Source organism: Camelus ferus, chromosome 7 (genome assembly GCF_009834535.1).
Source record: "Camelus ferus isolate YT-003-E chromosome 7, BCGSAC_Cfer_1.0, whole genome shotgun sequence".
In the NCBI taxonomy this organism is placed as follows: Eukaryota; Metazoa; Chordata; class Mammalia; order Artiodactyla; family Camelidae; genus Camelus; species Camelus ferus.
In genome coordinates, this window is record NC_045702.1 from 17,599,578 (window position 1) to 17,619,318 (window position 19,741).

Here is a 19,741-nt window from a genome sequence, read left to right on the forward strand (position 1 = left end):
GGAAGGAGGCGGAAAGGGAGGATGGTAGCTGAAGGCATTTAGGAGAGCAGTTTGGGAAGAACCAACCCTCGTGTCTCTTGGATGTTCCTACCCACACTGGCCCATGAGCCATCCTCCATTCCCTGCCACCCAACTGGGTCTCGAAGTCCTTGTCCAGGAAGTAGAATCATCCAACTAAAAGGGAGAGTCATGGTTTTATCATGGAGGACTAGTCCAGGACCAAAGCAGTCTTGGGCTAGCCATGTGGTGTGGGGAAAGTTACTAACCACCTTTCAGGCATTGCTTCAGTTTTTCTCACCTGTAAAACAGGGCTAATCATAGTACCGACTTGAAGCAGAGTTGTGAAAATTATAATAGACTTAACTCATGTAAAAAGTATAGAGTTAACACATGTAAAATTGTTCTCACCCTGGCACTGTCCTCACTAAATTTCGGGATGTTGTTATTTTTCACTACTGAGATACTTCTTTTTTTAAACAACCACCTTCAGTGATGCTTTTCTTTAAGCAGCCCCGTACCATCGCTGCCGACACGACGCAAAGGCACACACGCCAAGGAATGATGAAGATGAAATTGCTTGAACAGATACTGTTTCTCTGGCTGTTCACCACCCTACTCAGTTATTCATTCATATAATAAATATTAATTGCTTATTATGAGCCAGACACTGTTTAAGCAGTGGGCTACAGTGGGAAGTAAGATAAAGTCCTCATGAAGCTTACATTCTAGCTGGAGAAGCAGACAAGAAACAAGTATCATGAATGCATGATCTGAGGTCAGGTGATGAGAACTATGAGGAAAAAATTAAGCTGGAGGGAAAACAGAGAGTCTTGGGGGCATCGTAGTGAATGAGGGGCCAGTGGGTGGGCACAAGTCCTCTCAGAAGTGGTGACAGCGAACAGAAGCTTGAGTTAAGGGCGGTAGTGAGCCGTGGCAAGACTTGGGGCAGGTCGATCTCTGCAAAAAGAACAGCAACTTCAGAAGATGTGGGATAGGAATGAGCTTGTTAGGTCTGAAAAAGTTGAGCAAGAGGACGGTGGTGACAGGAGCAGAGTGAGATGGAGAGATGCCCAAAGCTGGGCAGATCGTGGAGGGCCTTGGAGGCTGTGGTCTGGGTTTGATTGATTCTGCCTACCCTCTCTCTCTTTTGCGGATTGCTCTGGTCTTCTCCCCTGGGTGATCATTTGATACTGTGTGACTTTCATCAGTGGTCTGGCTTCCCCCTGGGGTACCTATAGCTAGGGCTTCTTCAGCCTGCCATGGCCAGTTCCAGTGAGGGGGGGCGTGGTCTCTATGCCTGGGTGGCCAGGTCAGGGTAGAGGGACAGTCATGCGCCCCCTGACGGTGTTGCACTGCCGCACACCAGTAGCATCCTTCACCTCCGACCAGGACCAGCAACGTAATTTGTGGAGCCCAGTGTAAAATGAAAACTTGGGACCCCTTATTCAAACATGATTAAGAATTTCAAGGCAGCGACAGCAGAACATTAAAGCAACATACAGCTGCTCAGGTCTCGTGCCAAAAGCCAGCTCTCTCTCCGGCACTGTCCCACACCCAGACTCCCAGATCCTGGAACACCACAGCCTTGACTGCAAGGGCTCCCAATGAGCTTAATAAATCAGACCTTCGCTCTATTCAGCACGCAGCTCCCCTTCTCCCTAACCCAGGCCGAGTCTGCTGTGCTTAAAAATCACCCTTCGTCTTTGTTGCCGAATCATCACACAGAACGCGTGTTCCCCTTTCCTTAGATCAAGAGCTGGCTCCCCAGACACTGCCGACACAACCTGCTGAGTTTACTGCTTACTGTGATTAGGAAGAGCAGCGCCTTGCAAAACTGGCAGGGTCCCGGGGGGGAAAGTCAGGTCAGAATTGAGTGAGAATTGGGAGCTTGGTTCAAGGCCTTTATTTCAATGCAGGTATTTGATAAAGATTGAGTGAGAATACTGATAATGTCCAGGATTGGTGGAAAGAGCAGGACTGAGAAAGTCTTAGAGCCCGCGCTGTCTATTGACACTTTAAATGCGAGAGTTGGTGGCTCTTCCAGGAAGTTCTTGTAATGCAGTGAAACCACTGACGTGGGCAGGACAGACCTGGAAGTGCAAAGGCGAGCAGGGAATAGCAAAGTTAGGTTACTAGGGACGGTAAGGCGTGGCTGCGGCTCAGTGTCTAGGCTGAGCAGGGTGGGTGGTTTGGGGTTCCTACTCAGGATGAGTGATTTCGCCAGAGTCCTGGTGCGTTTCTGCCTGGCCAGCCTCCACCAGCACAGACATGCTCAGACATAAGCCAGACTCAGGCTGGGACCCTGACATCCTGAGCTCTCCTCCTGTTACAGTAACAAAACCTTGTCTTTCCTAGCTTAGCAACATCACATCACTGCCCTGAACTGGGCAGTGGACTGTCAGGAAGAATGGGATGGGGGTCGGGGCAGGCAGCAGAAGAGGGAAAGGGCAGTGTAACTGGAAGACCGTCTCCGTTACTGGGGTGGTGGCTGAGAAAAAACAGATGTCTCCAGCAGCCTTTTCAGTGGATATAGAAAGGCCCAGAATATGATGGTGACTCCATAGCTTGATTGCCATGGAAACTTAGGTAATTTCCAAAGCAACTTCAAAAGCTCCCTGTGGCTCTTCTAGGATGTTCTTACAGAGGTGTGCAAGCTTCAGAGAAAGGGTTCTTGTCTGGCTAGCTCCTGCCTCTTGGAACAAGTCAGAAATCAAAGGAAAATGCTCATTCCTGAAGTAAACGGAGAGACTCCTCCTATCGGGCTTCAGAGCTGCTCCCGGGAAGCAATTAAGAGGGAGGAGCTGGTAGACGTGAGGAGGAATTTCCTCTCTCCTGTTCTGGGTGCAGAGAGGGGTTTGAGGACAGGTGAGAATTGGCATCAGAAATAACCACACCCAAGGAAGGGGTGGGGGTCCCACTGTCCAGAGGCTTCTTGTCACCCTCAGCACTTGGATGGCAGGATGCACTGTGTGTTCAGGGATTGAAGCCGGAGAACCAGACAGCAGGGAAAACAGCCCGGACCAGGCACAAGGGTCCCCGTGAGAGGCTGCGAGGGCATTGCCAGCAGGCGAGTTGGAGTGTGCACGTGGGAGTGAGGGCCCCAGATCCCTCTAGAGTGGATTTGGAGAAGTGGCCCAGATCAAAGAGCAAGACAGCAGGGGAGCAGGGCCAGGCGGCCCCCACAAGGCACAGCCAAGCGCACCTTTGCGCCCAGGCAGCCTCCCTGCGCCTCACTGTGGGTGGTGCCCCCTGTGGGTGGAGGTAGAAGAATTAGCAAGCCGCAGCTCTTCGCTGTCTTCGCTCTGCGGGGGGCTGATGGTGATGGCCTTGAAGGCCTAGAGTGTGCCAGTGGGAGAATGGTCCTGCGGAGACCTGAAAGCCTTACACTGGGGAGGGTTTAGAAGACAGCCCTGAGGTGTAAACAAATTCTGCTCTGGTGGACAAGCCTCTTCCTCCTGGCAGAGCTTGGGCTGTTGGGACAGGTGGGGAATGACTTGCATTTTATCTTCAGGTGTAAGATTGTTAGAGAATGAGGGCCTGGGTAAAGGTATTCTACCTCTCTGACATTCTGGAAGCCTCCTGATTTAAAATACACTTTCCTCTTATCAGATCATGTCTCATACCGTGTGTCTTAGTTTGGGGTTTGGAAAATATACTGACCCTATTTGTGGAAGTCATTATAATATCAAGAATGCTCAGGCTAATGGCTGAGAAAGAGGAGAGCCCATCCCACTTTGATGAGCTGTTAGAATCTGCCCAATGTTTATCATTCATTAACTAAACAGCCAGTTAAGTACCTGTAAGAACTAGGTATTGTGGAGTACAAAATAAAAGAAAACTCATCCTTGACTTGGAGTTGCCCACAGTCTTAGAGGAGAGTCAGCTACCCAGACCAATTAGTGTGATAAATGAGCCCATTTCCTTTTAATGCCTGACACCTTTAAAATGCAAAATATTAAAAACAAAAGAATCCTGTGTCTTTTCATCGGTGAAGATGAGGGCATCTTCAATCCACCTGTCTACCATTCTTGGGGAAGGAAGGGGCTGGTCACCCAAAAAGGATAAAAAGGGGTCAATTATGATTCAGGTGACTATTTTTAGTTCCAAATTTTTAGAGTTCCAGAGGGAAGGGAAGGTCTCATCTGACCTTCAGATCCCCCAAGGAGGCAGATGGAAGAGGCAGAGGGGAAGGTAAGAGCTCACATTTCAGAGCATCAGTGCTGTGTCAATGGTGGATGCTATTCAAACGTTACTTCCTTTCATGTTCCAGCAGTCCTTAAGGTCATCATTACCACCCTGATTTTGTAGATAATGGACTAGACCCAGAGAACAATGAAACAAGCTCAGAGTAATGCAGTTATGCAAATGGTGGACCCTTAAACTAAGGTCTGCAGAGTAATGTCCCCTCTTCTCTGTTTCTGGAACCAGTAGGGGAAAAGAAAAGGGAGATACTGGCCACCTGGGGTAAAGAAGTAGACGTAAGAATGGAACCAGAAGGCAGACACAAGCTTACCCACCAGCTTTCATTTGTATCCATAGGCCAGAGGGGTCCTCTTCTTTCCCCTCCAGCATGGGGCTGTTAGAGCATGGGGTTCGTTTGGGGCAGGGTAGTAGAGAGAAAGGTAGAAAGACACAATGGGGATCACTTCTGCAAGAATTTCAGCTCAGATCTATTTGACTCTGAAGCCTGAGTTTTTAATGACCGTCCAGTACCCTTTCCCAAGTAGTAATTAACTTGTTGATGTATTTGTGATCCTCAAGCAGCTCATGACCTGAAGGAGTAAGAGATGACCTCAAACACACACACGCCATCATAGTAGATCAAGTGCGTTGTTCTTGGGGTGGCAGAAAAGATGAGGCCTATTCTGTTCAAGGGATATTTCCTGCAGAAATAGGCAAATGAGCTTCTTTGGCTGAGGATCTTACTTTTTCATATGCTCTGAGACAAACGATAAAGCTTGCAACTCATGGAACAAAAAGAAAAATCCTTACTTGTTACCCCTTCACCTCTTAAAGGCAGTTTTTTAATTTCATTTTTGGGGGGTTAAGGGGTGGAGGTAATTAGATTGATTGATTGGTTGATCGATTGATTTTGACGGGGGTACTGGGGATTGAACCCAGGACCTCAAGTATGCTAAGCACCCACTCTACCACTGAGCTCTACCCTCTCCCCGACTTTGCCTCTTGAAGTCTGGGTTCTGTTCCTGCGTGTCGTGGAAGCTGCTTTCTCGGAGACCTTACTCCTGGCTGCTCCGCTTGTCACCTGTCCTTGAACCTCCTCTTTCTGAGCTCACTTGGATTTACCTCTCTCCATCTTTCCTGACACTTTCAGCTTATTTTCCTTTTCTCTGTACCTTTCTGTTTTCTTCGCTCTTTGCTCCACCTGTAAATGTGGTCTTCAACACTCTTTTCTTTTTCCCTACAAACACGTCCCCTTGTCAACAACACTTACCTTCACAATGATGATTATCTCTGCACAGATGAGTCTGGAGCCTGTGCCTGGAACAGTCTTTTCTGAGCTCCAGCCTCATGTTTTTAATGGTTCATGAGACATCTCCCCCTTCTAGAACCTCAAGCATGCCTTGAATTAGACTTGTCCTTTGTCTACATACATCATACATGTGCTTTATGTTTTTTGCACATGGGCTAAACGTCTGTTGACTGTAGACACCTGGTAAATGTCAGCGACCATCCTTCCCCTCCCCCCAGTGAAAGGACCTTCTTTTCTTGACTCCCTCAGCACTTGTGTCTGTCAGTCACCTCTGAGTCATTTTTCACTTTTCTGGTTTCTCCTCATACCTTTCCATCAATTATCAACTTCTGCCCGCATTTCCTTTACAGGACTCTTTGTGGCCCATTTACTTGTTTCCATTCCCCTGAGCACCACGTGGGCCTCCATTACTATGGTGGTCGCTGGGGAGTCGCTGAGCCCTTGGTGGAACTCTCTGTCCCACCACCCAGTTGCCCATCTCTAAGCCTCCATTTTCTCATCTGTAAAACTGAGGTAGTGCTGCCTACGCAGTAGGGTTCCCGTGCGGGTGAAATGAGGTAATACGCAGGAAAGCATCTTGCCAGGGATATGCCTTCTATACATGCCAATTTCCCTCCTTTGCACTAAGATCATTCTTTACACCATACTGCCTTTCTAAAATACACTTATTACCACGTCATTTCTCTGATGAAAAATATTCTGTGGTTCCGCGTTGCTCGTAAAGGCCAGTGTCCCCAGCCTGGAACTTCATGTTGGCCACCATCTTGTCTTCAGCTGCACATCCTGTGTTCCCCTTAGACCACCTGTCACTATCTGCCTCCAGGCCACCTTTCTCTGCCTCTTGAAGCCCTCTGCTTTCCTCGTGCCTGAGCCGACAGCCAGCATCTTCCAGAAATCTTTCTGAATCAGCTTAACTAATACCATATAACTCCTCTGAACTCAGAACTCCCTTTGTACCATTTTGATGGCACTTACCTTATTATGTAAGTATCTTGGAGAACAGGTATCTCGTTCATTTCCTGTCTGCTCTCTGGGTCACAGCCTCTCTCGTGGCAGGAGGCTTCCTCCTTGTTGGCTACTCCACTTGTCAGTTTGCTCCTCTTTATTTTAAACCTTAATATGGTATCTGGTAACTTTGACTTGTTGGACTTGGGTCCTTCCTGCTAAAGTAACATAAATTAAAGTCAATACTTTCCTCCTCCAACGGTCTTCCAAATATTTGAAGACATCTCCGTTGCACTTGTTAATTATCTGCTTCACAAACTAAATCAACTCGATAAACATTGATTGGGTGCCTATGGTGTGCCAGCACCCAGGACACACGTGGTCCCTGTCCTTAAGGGTCACTCAGGCAGAGTGATGGTGCCATAATGGAGGGGACTATGGGTGTACAGAGACAGGGAGCCCCTCTCTGCTGGGGACTCAGCCTCCCAGAGGAGCTAAGGCTTGAGGCCGGAGGAGGAGTTCAATAAACTTGCCCTGTTCTTCTTGTTGCCCCTCAAAGGGATTTTAATGTCCATTTATCAAACAAAACTGCTCCTAGACTCAGAGTTGGCCGCTTTTCAGAAGCAGTATGCCAAGTCTTTATTTATTCATTCTAGTTTAGGATTTCACATGTCATTAATACATTTCCGTTTTTATACCTCTCTATGGAACTAAACTCTGTTGTGAATGAAGCAAAAAAAATCCCTTTCATCTTTTAAAAAATGCTTAAGCAGCTTTATGTCAAGTTAGAATATAGATTCAGTCTGATATTGACCCCTTCATTTTGGCCATGGGCAGGAAGGAATGCCAATAGTTGTGTCCTTCCCACTGCCCCCTTAGCAAAACCTCGGAATCGCTTCTTAATTCCCAGGCTACAATTTATTTTAGATAATAATTAATTAGAATACCCGCTCCAGCTCAGCTCTTAACATTTTCATACAAGTTCTTTTGAAATCACATTTCCCAGAAGCCTCTGGGTCACAGCTTTTTGGGGTCCCTGAGTTGGTACAGCCAAGGGGAATGGGATGGCGTTCTCTTTGGATCTCAGCATTCCTGCCTGCACCCATAAAGTAGGAAACTTCTCTCCTCTCTTTAGAAGGGTAGCAACTCCTCCTTCGAAGGCTCTGCTTCCTAAAGGAGAAGAGGTGACTGACTTCTCTGATTCGTGAGGCTGGGAGATGAGGCCAAACTTGCGGGACCCAGCAGCATCTGGGGCCTCTGCCTTCACTTGCTTTGCCAGGGGCCAGCATTCCCAGGGTCAGGCCCGAGACCCAGGCTGATTTTTCTGTCTTATTCTGGCCCCCGGGTGAATGTGTCTGCTCTGCAGACCCAAACGTCCCCTTAGGGAAGCCACCCTAGAATGTCAGCTTGGGAGGAGTGTTGCTGAGCTTGTCTGTGGCCAGGGGCCACGCCAGGGTGGCCACACTTGCCTTAATAGTGATGAAGCTGGTGTTTTCTGTGCTGTCTACCTCCTTTCGGGGCCTCTCTTCTCATCAGAATTTGAACTCAGAAAATGAAGAGGGGTGAGTAATTATCACTCCCCCCAAAGCTCCAAGTCAAAGGTGGAGCTAAAAGGGTTGCTAGGTATCGGCCTATTCAGGAGCCAGTAGGACTGGGGGGAGGAGCCCTGTGATGGGCTGGGGTCTGCTGACCACCAGCTTGCTCCGTCCACTGGGTGTGGTTTCTGGCCTCATGGGAAACTACAGAGAGTCTTATTGAAAGAGAGTTAATGCTCTGATCTTGATTCCTTTCCTTTTTCAACCACTCCATCCCACCCCTCATAGAAAACTCAAGTCCCTCCCCAGGACATTGCCCTTCTGCCCATCAGAAGTGAAGTAATGTACGGGTGGTGACAGGTTTTCCGAGTTCTCTGAAGAACAGCAGCAAGATTTTATTATGAGACCGAGGGGCACCCAGAACCTACCCAGGGCCGCATTTGATAACAATAGGGCCTCTTCACCCAGTCTCACCTTCTAGTTGATAACCCTTATTTAAGCACCATTGTGTGTAGGGTCCTGTTGGGAAGAAAAGAGCTTCTTTGTGTACACAGCTTACAGTCCAGCTCCAGGGACAATACACATGCACATGAAATAGCTGTAATGAGAGAAAATGTAACAAGTGGTTAAAGTGTGGATTTGAATCCTGGCTTCCGTACCTAGCAGCTGTGTGATCTTGGGCCATTTATTTACCCTCTCTGGGTCTTACTTTCCTCATCTAAACCTCTCAAGGTTGCTTTGAGATTTAAAAGAGCTAATATTTGTAAAGCACTTGGAACAATGCCTATCATAATATAAATAGGACACATAAGTCTTTGATCCATATAAAACTACCTGTGTGTTCAGCGACTCAGTGGTGAGGTGACAGTGTGCAAAAATCACTTGGGTATGGGTTTTTATCTCAAAGAAAGGCCAGGCCAAGCTGACAAATGTGCCAGGCATATGGAAACATAAACCAAACCAGGTGGCAGGCTCACCTGACCTTCTGGCTACCACCCCAAGCCTCTTCCTCTACTAATTAACATGGCATTGGCTTGGATCAGATAGGGCAGAAGCCAGTGAGATTTCTTTCAGGAGCCAATTCCTTCCAGACACTTAAACAGCTGGGTCCCAATCCTTCCACATTTAGAATCAAGGCAATTTAGAGCTGAGCCTCATATGCACACTGATGTCAAATAATGACACCTCATGGTCTCATTCACGAGGCCTTCTGTGCATGTCACGAGGTGAGAAGCAGTATCTTCTCTCCAGGTGGCTCATGTTTGACAAAATAAGTGACAGCAAGTCCTAGAACAATTCAGAGAGAATGGCACCTTTTTGCCCCAATACCTAGAGTCACGGGATCATTTAATTGGAAGTATCGTAGAGATCTGGTCCTACCCCCAGCATTTTATGGTTGAGGGGATCACAGCCAAGAGTGATGAGGTGATTTGCGCATTTCATGGGGAAAAAAATGGAATCAGAACCTGGGGATTTTCTGATTGTTGCTAGAGTTCTCTTACCTCTAAGCTGCATCTCCGTCAGTAGCAGCTGTCCTACCAGAAGCTGGTGCAGCCTGACTTGGTGGAGCCTCTGGGCTGGGAGAGCTTTCTGACGACCAAGACAGGAGTTCACACATGACGATGGATCTGCTCGTACGGGGCTTCATGGTGGCTCTGGAAGGCGGCGTGCCTTTCTCTGCAGGATCCTCGTATGCCACTTAGAAAGATGGAATGACTTGAGCAATCAGAGAGCTGTGGCATCAGAGATGGTCTGCAGGAGGTTTTATGTCACTTCAAGCATTGTCCCCAGCAAGAAATCCATGGCAGGATTGCCCTCTGCCCTAGAGGGTCTCCAAGTTTGCTCCATGGACTGTTGCTGTCCACCAGAAAGAGCTGGCCTGGACAGAGAAGGAGAGAAAAGAGAAGCAGTGGTGGGAAGATGGGCTGCTCTAAGTGGCCTTACACTTGGAAGCTCACTGTTCACAGCTTGGGAATGTTCCTTTCTGCACAGCTGTAGATGCCACCCTCAGTTTAGTTAAGAAGCCAGTTGGATCCCACTAACTCTCAGCTCTGAACCAAGGCCCAGATGGGTAGGAAGCTGCAAGGATTTGCACTGAGAAAAATGTGATACTGCACTCTTGGTTCATTTTCTCTCTAGAACTCTCTTTCTGGCCTGATTTGGAAAGCTCATAGCCCACCACAGATTACCGACCTCAGATCTCCCCAACTTTTCATTGCTTGAAGCAGAAAATAGCCAAGGCCAGGTGGGCAAATGTGGACTGTTTCCCCTGCGGGATATTTCTTGTTAATGGGGGCAATGGAAGCAAGTATAATGGCTAGTTCTCCGATGTTTCTGCCATCAAGTAGATTGAGGCTTGACAGCAAAATCAAATATTTAGTCTGTTCCTTACACTTTGGCACCTTCAGCAAATTATTTAATTTGGGATTACTATATAAATTATATAACTTATGTGGTGTATATATATTAACACATATACCTATAGGATTTGCATATATACATGTAATCTCACAGCAACCTCAAGAGGCACAGAAGATACAAAACCAGAGGCTTGGCTGGAGTGCCTGTGCCTGGGTTAACCATTGTGATCACAGAATGGCTTCCCCAGGAGGAAGACAGATGGTGGTGTTTTAACAAAAGAAGCAAGAAGGGAAAGTGTACTGTGTAGACTAAAACCCTTAAAATTAGAGCTCTCACAGTCCACTATGTAGTAGGTGTGTAATACAGGAGTATGGGGTGGCTGTAGATGCCACCTCCACGTTCCAGAGGAACCAGGGTCACAGCCTCCGCAGCACTTATAAAAGGTCCCTGACTCCTGTCACATGTGATTCCCAAGCCTTCTCAAAGGGCTGGTTCCTTTTACCAATCCTGGTTGAGCCACAGGCCTTACAAGCTCCTTCCAGGTTCCATGGTTCAGCTTCCAACAAAGCCAGAGAGCGCAGAGTCCGGGGTGAGCACTTTCCCTGGTCTCTGCTGAGAGTAAGTGCTTGCCGGTTTGGCGCTTGTCCTGTGACAGGGCGGAGACAGGCGGAGCGGGTGATGGAGGTGAAAGCCACAGGCACAATTTTTCTTGTCCCCCAGAACAATTTTTCTTCACCCTCCCTTACGGCTTTCCATTTCTAATATTATACCTTACATATAGAAAGCAATTTTAACTTCTTCAAACCTTTTCACATTTATTATTATCACTCTTCAAAATAATCCTGCAGAGAGGATATTATTCTGATGCTGCATTTCTGTAAAAATAAAAATGCTTTCTGAAATGCCAGGTACCCACTGAAACACAAGGTCGGTAGGCACATGCGTGTGTGAGCACGTGTGTTCACACACACACACATACACACACCCCTCAGCAACCACAAAATGATTTAGGAGAAAGGAGGATGTGGGGGCCAGCCCTGGTATCTCCTTCATTCCTTTCTGGGTTTCAGAGTCCAGTATTTTCACTTAAAAGCTCCAGAGCCTAGAAATCCATGTCCTCCAGTGATACGGCTCGACTGCGCAGTGCTGTGTGTAATACAGGAGGAGACACCGCTGTTATACCAGTTCTGGAGAAAATTACAGTCTAGCTGAACACAAACTAAAACAGAGAACAAGAGAAGGTTCCTGTAACTAATTGTCAGATTGGCTGTTCCAGATCATAAAAGTTCTAGGGATTTTGAAAAAAATGTGGATTATCTCATACTGGGAATTCTTAGAGAAGCTTCTTGGGAGGCTCGGGACTTGCACTGGGCAGAAAGGATAGCTTCCGGGATAGCTCCAGGGACGCCGTGCAGGCTGGGTGGAGGAAGCCAGAGGCAGAGCCCATCAAGGAGGCTGGACAGCGGCCCTCTGACCTTAGTAAATTCCCTCACAGCAGAGCACTTCAAACCCACCAATGCCCTCTTCCATTTGCTCAGCCCTTTAGCTGTTTCCCCAAGTTTGAAAAGGCTCTGTCTCGGGGCCGCTGATCTTATGATCACACCTAACGTGCACCCGGAAGAGTCAGTGCATTGATGGGACTGAGTGGGAGTAAGAGTAGATGCATCAGTGAGAGAGATTCAGTGGAGAAAAATCCACATCGTAGATAGCCAGCAGCTAGTGTTTTGTGCGGCTGTGTTAAGATGCCTGTTTCAGCTGCAGTGTGGCCATGAAGTCTGGAAACATGGCCTGATTTGATCATGTATTGTAATGTTATGTTAATAAGCCAGTTATTATGTAGTCACCAGTTACATCAGATTGCTAAGGCTGCCGAAACAAAGTGCCACAGACCGGGGGGCTTAAACAAGAGAAATTCGTTTTTTCACGTCTCCAGAGGCCAAGGTCAAGGTGTTGGCTGGGCTGTTTCCTCTGGGGCCTCTCTCCTGGGGCCGTAGATGGCCTCCCTCTTGTTACCTCTTCATGTGGTCATCCCTCTGCGCACACAGCTGTCTTTCTGTATGTCCTGATCTCCGCTTCTTATAAAAACAGAATGGGTTAGGGCTTACTCTGAACCTCATTTTAACTTCATTACCTCTTTAACAGCCCAATCTCCAAATAACAGTCACATTCGGAAACACTGAGGGGTGAGGGCTTCAACGCAGGGATTTTACGAGGACACAATTCAGTCCATGACCCCTGTGTTTCCAAATTTGGCGGCCACCTTGTAGATATGTAAAAACCAAGGGAAAAGATTCTGTGGTCTATGAGAGAAATATGGACGCTCCTTAGAGCCGATGCCAACCTGTATGAACTGGCCAGTCCGTTTCATCACTTGAGTCAGAGATGTCGCATTACTGTGGCTAATCAGGCCTGGACGCGGACTAGCCTGACTGCGGGCAGACGCAGCCTCGGAGATACAAACGCTGCTTGCCTGGGGGCGGGGGTGGCATTCATGCAATGACTCTGCCTAGAGTGCTTGCAGAGAATGATGGATGATTTTGTCCTAACTCAGAACCCCATCCCTGGCAGTGTGTCCTCCTCTGGAACCTGTCACCACCCCTTGCCTCATCCCAGTGAACCCCTAAGGCACCTTGGATGCAAAACCCCACGTGACCTGCCTGTTGCCTGCCTGCTGATGCAATGGTGTATAATTCAACAGTAATTTATATTCCATGCAGGTCTGAGCAAAGCTGTAAAGCGCTCTCGAGAGCTAAATGCTGCTGAGGCATTTAATCTAAGCAAAGGAAGGCTTTGTATATATCAGCTTCCTAGGCTGCGGATGCCGCTGTCGGAGGAGGAGGGATCCTTTTTCTGTTTACTGATTTTTACAGCTTTAAAGATCAGAGAGGGGCAGAAGGCAGTGTGTCTTAGGGAGGACTGGAGCTGTTACCTGACCTCCCTGACACGCACGTCCACAAGGGCACGTCTGCAGAGACAGCTCTGCGTCAGCCTGTTGGGCTGGGGTCAGGACAGAGACCCTCTGGCCACGGTAACATCAAGGCATCCTGAGAGGGTTAAGGACACACCGATGTTGTTCCTTATTCCCAAGAGCCGAAAATGTCACAGAGATGGATTTCTGGCCCTAGAAAGCTGCAGAAGTTACCCTCCTGTAGTGAGGTTTGGAAACAAGTTGGTCACAGAAGGCAGAGCTATTTGGGAAAATGCCCGTGCACACAATACGTGATCGCCCTGGATTCCCAGTAGAACCTTTGCGAGGCCGTCCGTTTCCTAGGCGATGGCTTCTTGAATTAGTAAGAGCATTTCTGCTGCCTTGCCCGGGGCCTCAATTTCGATGCTGTTTCTCCACAGGGTCCGTGGCTGCGGCGTTACTGCCTGGCTTCTCCGACAGTCCCTAAAGGGAGTGGAGACACATGTTCTCCCCTCCCTTGCCTGTGGACGCTAATACAGCAGGAGGCCCCCCATCTCCCCATTTCCCCATCTCGTCCGCCTCCCGTACCAGCAACCGCTGCTGAGAAGTGGGCTGAGCCGGGCGTTAACACTGGGACCCTGGATACCAGCTTAAAATTACCTTGGTAATCAACCTTTCAGGTGGTACCAGGATAGAACCATTTTAGAGGTTGCTGATTAAGTGTTTCCTGGTGACATTTTCAGGGCTGCAAAAGAATGAACTGCCCCCAAACAAGGCTCTCCTGGCCTGGCATTTCCTAACATGACAGCACATCTGGGAACTCAAGTTTCTGTGCTTCCACTAGGCGAAGGCATTACGTTTTCTTTAACTTTCAGGCAAAGATTCATTAATGTAGTGCTTGCAGTATCACCGATCGGCCCTGGAGTGGAGAACAGGAGGGGACCTGTAGGAAGGGTGACTGATGTGTCCCAGTTAGCCCCGGTCTTTCTAGTTTTAGGACCAAAAGTCACACATTCCAGGGACAAGACCTCCACCCCTGCCAACTCCCTGGCAAACTGGGGAAGTTGATCACCCTACTAGGGAAGCAAGGCTTTGAAAGAAAAAGAAACGTAAGGGAGTTGGGGATTATGGGGGAAGTACTGGAAATCTGTGTGTCAGCCGGGGAATACCATGAATTTGCCATGTCCCCAGGGGATTGGGACACATAGTGACATAATATGTGACATCACGTAATATTGCATGATCACGTGAATGAACTGTGTGCTGGTGGTAGTTCAAGTCAGAGGAGAGGGTGAAGTTGTCAACAAGAGTGCGGAATGTGGGGTGAAAGGAGAACTGGGGAGCCCCAAGTCTGAAAAGACAAAGGAGGAGACCGAGACATTTAGGGACAGGGGGACCAAGCTTGGATTGAGTGGCAGCTTGGAAACTTAGGGAGGAGATACACAAGTAAGAGGCAGTTGTCAAACATCCAAGGAACTAAAACCAGGGAGAAAACTAGAATCTACTATTTGGCAACCAGAGAAACAGTAATTAGAGATGGCAGCCACGCAAAGGAGGTGGGTGAGGATGCTGTCTTTGGTGTTGGAACGAGGACTGGCAGTCTGGGCGTGGAAGCAGTTTCCTCTCACCCCCACTCAAGTCTCAGCTGTGCCCTGAGTGGAGGGGGTGGGGGCACCCCTGGGGGTGGCCAGCAATCCTGGAGCATCTCACGGCCCTCTCCCCTTCCAGCCGGGTGCTGACAGGTCACACAGGCAGGAGTAGCCAGGGCCGGGCCAGATGACATCACAGGTGTCATTCCTGAAAGGGCTCTAGGTGAGGATGGTCATCAAAGGAAGCAGGTGCTGCGTTGGAATCAGAAGGAAGCATTTATGTTTACATAGTTGGTTTCAGCCCTTGGCTGTGCCTTCCCGCTCCCAGGTGGAGTTTGCGAATGGGGGCACTAGCGGGGTCTGGAGAAAGCGGTTCCCTCTTTGCCAGCAGGTCTCGTTAGCACCAGCTCTCAGGCTGTGGCTATGTGTGGTGGTGCTGTCTCATCTAACAGGATTTCCTGAGCTCTGAGTCCATACGAGTGAGAGTCCTGGCACAGATAGGTAGTTAGATTTCATTTCTCCTTCTAATCAGCTGCAGGTGACTGCCTGGGGCTGGCTGCCTGGAGAGCTGGGCTGCGTAGGAGACTGAGGCCCCTTCCAGGACCAGCAGGAACAAGAGTTGAGACTGATGAGCTCTTTCTGCCAAAGGTATAGCTACTGAACTTTGCTCTCCAAAGTATAGTTCCTGAAATGATGCACCTGATGGTCCCCTTGTGAATGGACAAGGCCAGTGTGTCTCAGAAATGTTTAGATCACTGGCATCCTTTCTTCAGATGAAATTTCACAAGGAAACAGATCAAAGTAGGGCTGTTCTGGCCAGAGAGAGGAGAGAGGGCTGGGAGTCTCTTCTATTCCCTCTTCCTTTCCCAGCAGCAGCTCCTGAGGCACCTCTGTGGAACATGGTTTGAAAACCACTGGAGGAGGGACAACTTCAGAGAGTGTAAGGAAGGATCTCTCTGAGAGGACAGTGCTTGAATTGAGATCCCAGAAGATCAGCAAGAAGAAGGCCATTTTAGATAAGGGGATGAAGAGCAAGTGCAAAGGCCCTGGGGTGACTAAAAGCTTGGCTTAATTTAGAGACCTAGGACACTGGGGCACTGAGACTGAAGGAGGGATGCTCTTCAGGCCAGGTGAGGACCCTCTTCTGTTTATTGCCTGCAGAAATCCTGCTAATTTTTCAGGACCCCAATTCCCTTGGGAAACCTTCCCTGGCCTGATATAATTGTCTCTTAACCATTTACTTCTGAGTATTATTTTTTCTTTCTCTAAAGATGACTAGGTATAGGAGGGAACTTATGCTTGTCTGCTCCAGCTCCCTGATTTTACAGATGAGGGGACCAAAGGTTCAGAGCTGATTCTAAACTCCTGATCTCTTAATCCCCAGTCTGGTTCTATTTTCACTTTATCCTCGGCTTTTCGTTTATGTATATCTTCTATCCCCAGCTAGATTATGAGATATTTTTTCATCTTTTTATTTTAGATTTAATTAAAAATTCTTGAGAAGAGTGATCATATCTTATTCTCCTTTTTATCCCCCTAACACCTAGCATAATGCTTGGCACAAACATAGACGTTCAGCAAATATTTGCTGATTGGCTGCTCTGCACACCCGGGAGCCCGCTGCCACGGGAATGTCCTCCTGCGTCCGCCCCATCACAGTTAACCTGCCTCCCCCAGACCTGGCATCACTTAGATCTGACATCTGTGCTACCGCGGTCCCTACTTCCCTGGCCAGCGGTACACCTGACACTTCGCACAGCCAGCTCTGGGCACAGAGCAGAGCCTTGCTCCAAAGGGAAGGGCTTGGGTAATTCTTTTCACTTAATTGCTACACTGTGACTATGATTAGGCTTGGAGCCTGATTGGAGTTAACTCAAGCCCCAAGCAGTGGGAGGATGTATTAAGAAGCTGTGACTGTGCCTTATTGCATTTGCCTTCCTTGGATCCCTTCTATTCCATCAATAAGTGCTCTCCAGAAATAAAATGATCGATTCTAAAGACCTGGCCCCAGAAGCCACTGCTGCTTCTGGTGGAGAAACGAGGGCTGGCCTCATACTTGCCCAAAGGATCACTATGCTTTGGGTGACTGGAAACAGACTGCAATCCCCAGTGCTGGAATATCTATTACTGCCCTTTAATTGAGGTCTGTTGTCCAGCAGAGGCATTTAGAATCTGTATTAGTTCTCCAGAGAAGCCCAGCGAGTTGGTGGTGGCAGCTGGAGGTGGGGTGAGTTCTGTACCCCACCCTCCCCAGTTAGTTGACAATTAGACAGAAAACTGGGTCAGGCAGGGTCCTTGCTCACTGGTGTCCCTTATCTCCCCCACTCTCTGGGACTCTGTCAACATCTTTCGAAGCACATCATTCATTCATGGTCAGAACAGCAATGGCAACATGTGATTCATTCTGTCTGTTTACTGAGGATCTACCCCGTGCCTGCCTGCGTCCGTTTCTAGAGAACTCACATTTCCAACTTTGAATTCATAAGTGCAGAAGCACATAAAAATGTGAATCCTTGCCCCTAATGGAAAAGAGTAAAGTCTATGGGAACTGACAGAGCCTCTTCCTCTCTGCCTTCTTTGTCATGTGGGATTTCCTAATACGTTGCCCAGATGACGTGCTTAAAGGGCCATCTTACGTGAGAGTCCTCAGGTCTGTTTTCCCATCGGTGGGAATACTGACAAGAGCTAATAAACCACAGAAATTTTAAGAGTTTCGAAAGTCAGAGAACAACTGAAAGGAAGTTAAGGCCAGGAAGTTACTGCAATTAACTCCATTGACACAACATAACAGTAAGATGTATGTATTATCAACCACCAGTAATTAGGACCATATGGTAATTAACTAATTAGGTCCTGATTTATCAACCACATCCTTTGTGTCCTGTCCCCTTGGCTTGCAGAACACACCATTGAAACAGTGTCTATCAAGCTCTCTCAACTACTAGCAGCTTGGGAAGATCAAAACTTCCTTAAGGTCAGCCTTCTCTCCTAGAACAAATCACTAGACTTCATCAGGACAGAGAACTGTGTGATGGAAAGAAATGTCTCCATTTTTTAAAGTATCTTATGCAGATACAGTTTATGTAAAGCCTTTGGGTGACCTCAGTCACAGCCAGAGCTTTGATTTATAAGATGATGACTCAGTCCACAGCTCTAGCTCAGAATTTTCTACCAGGCTCCAGACCCATGGTACCAAGTGCCTTCCATCCCAAGGGCGGCTTAGATTTGAACTCAGCACACATGACACACGCACACTCTCTTCCTGTCCTAAATCTAAATTTTCGTAAGTGATATCTTCGCACACCCAGGTTTCCAAACCAGAAATTGAAAGCCTACTTGAGGCACAAGCAGGCCAGCTCTGATTTGATGGAATTTGGATTCTTTGAAACTGGTGTCAAAAGAAGCTTTCTTTCAGTCTGACACTCCCAGGACATCACTCTTCTTGGCCAGACCCACAGGCTGCCTCCTTCCCTCTGGCCCCCCTCTGCTTCTTCCCTCACCTGGATCTGTGTCTCAAGAAAGAACCTCTGCCCTTAGACAAGGTCTTACCTGGCTGATGAACAGAAATCATCTGAAGAGCTTTTAAAGAGGAAAGATTCCCATCCTCTCCCACAAGATTCTGATTCAAAAAGTCTGGGATGAGACCTAACCCACCCTGTGTATCTTCTGAGAATTCTGTCTGAACCCCAGTGCACAGTATGAGGGCCCCAGGGTGCTTTGCAACTCCTCCAAGTTTGGGAGCACTCTTCTCCCAAGTAATGATGGTGTCACATGAGTTGGTACATGACAGTGGTCACTGCACACACACGCGTATGCATAAGCACGTACACGCACACACATACACCCACACGCACGTGTACACACACAAGCTCACCACACACACAATTTTATTGTTGCGGCAGTGGTGCCCAGGTCACCCCTGCTGCATTGCTTTCAGTTGCCTCTCCCAGAACTCATTCCCTAAGCAGTCAGTCCCGCCCTGCTCTCTCCTCGCCAGCCCCCTCCTCCCTTCTCCCCGTGACCAAAGCAGGCACCTAACTGGTCGCCCTACCTCTCCACTATCTTCTGATTTAGGGTCTTTGGAAATGCAGATCACAGCCACCAAAGTGCCTGGACCCCTGTAGGTGCTAACTTCTACCATCTCCCCCACCCAGCCTTCCCAAACTATAAGTACTTCTTCTGGTTGTTGCTCACATCTCTGCAGCGACGGAAGAAACATAAGACATGGCAAACATTGAGAAACGCTCTTGGGCTTGGAATTCTACACTGTTTGATAACATTCCATCTCTTATGACCGCCTTTTCATTGCACGTTCCTATGAGCAATATTTTTTTTAAGGAGCATCATTAAATACGTTTGTGAAATATCTCAGAGGGCTGGGTTGGACAAGTTACTTTATGTTACCGTGAATTGTGAATCTTCATGGGTGAGACATTACGTACAGAGCTCAGGGTGTTTTGACTCTGCTGCCACATTGTAAAGGAGTTATCTCCTAGGCTCAGTGTTCATGGAAAGCTCTTTGGGAAATGTTGTCTTACTGGAAAAGGGAAAAAGCTCCCCAAATATGGATGACTTGTTGGTAAATGGATTAATGGAAAACCCAGTATCATAGAAGACATTGTATATAGGAAAGAAAAGAATAAATATGTTTTCCTCTTTAAAGGAGTAGCAACAGCGGGTGTTTTCTGTGTCTCCAAAGAAAGACAATGAATTTTAAATGCGTTAGAAAAATGAACTGAAGGTTCTTCTGCCTGACTTCACCCTACACCAACTGTAACGTGATACATTTTTAGTATTTTCCCAAAGGAGAGACTTCCCAAGTTTGTCCAAGACTGGGCAGTTATTGGAGCACGAGGAAGCCTTGAATCCTGGATACTATTCCCATCTCCATGAATATTTCCAAATAGTGATC

At 47.8% G+C, this 19,741-nt stretch overlaps 1 protein-coding gene across 3 annotated transcripts in view; it reads left to right on the forward strand.

The window, feature by feature from the left end:
- Positions 1 to 19,741, forward strand: part of TMEM178B (transmembrane protein 178B) — a 338,156-nt gene that overhangs the window by 308,249 nt on the left and 10,166 nt on the right. The window lies entirely within an intron of this gene.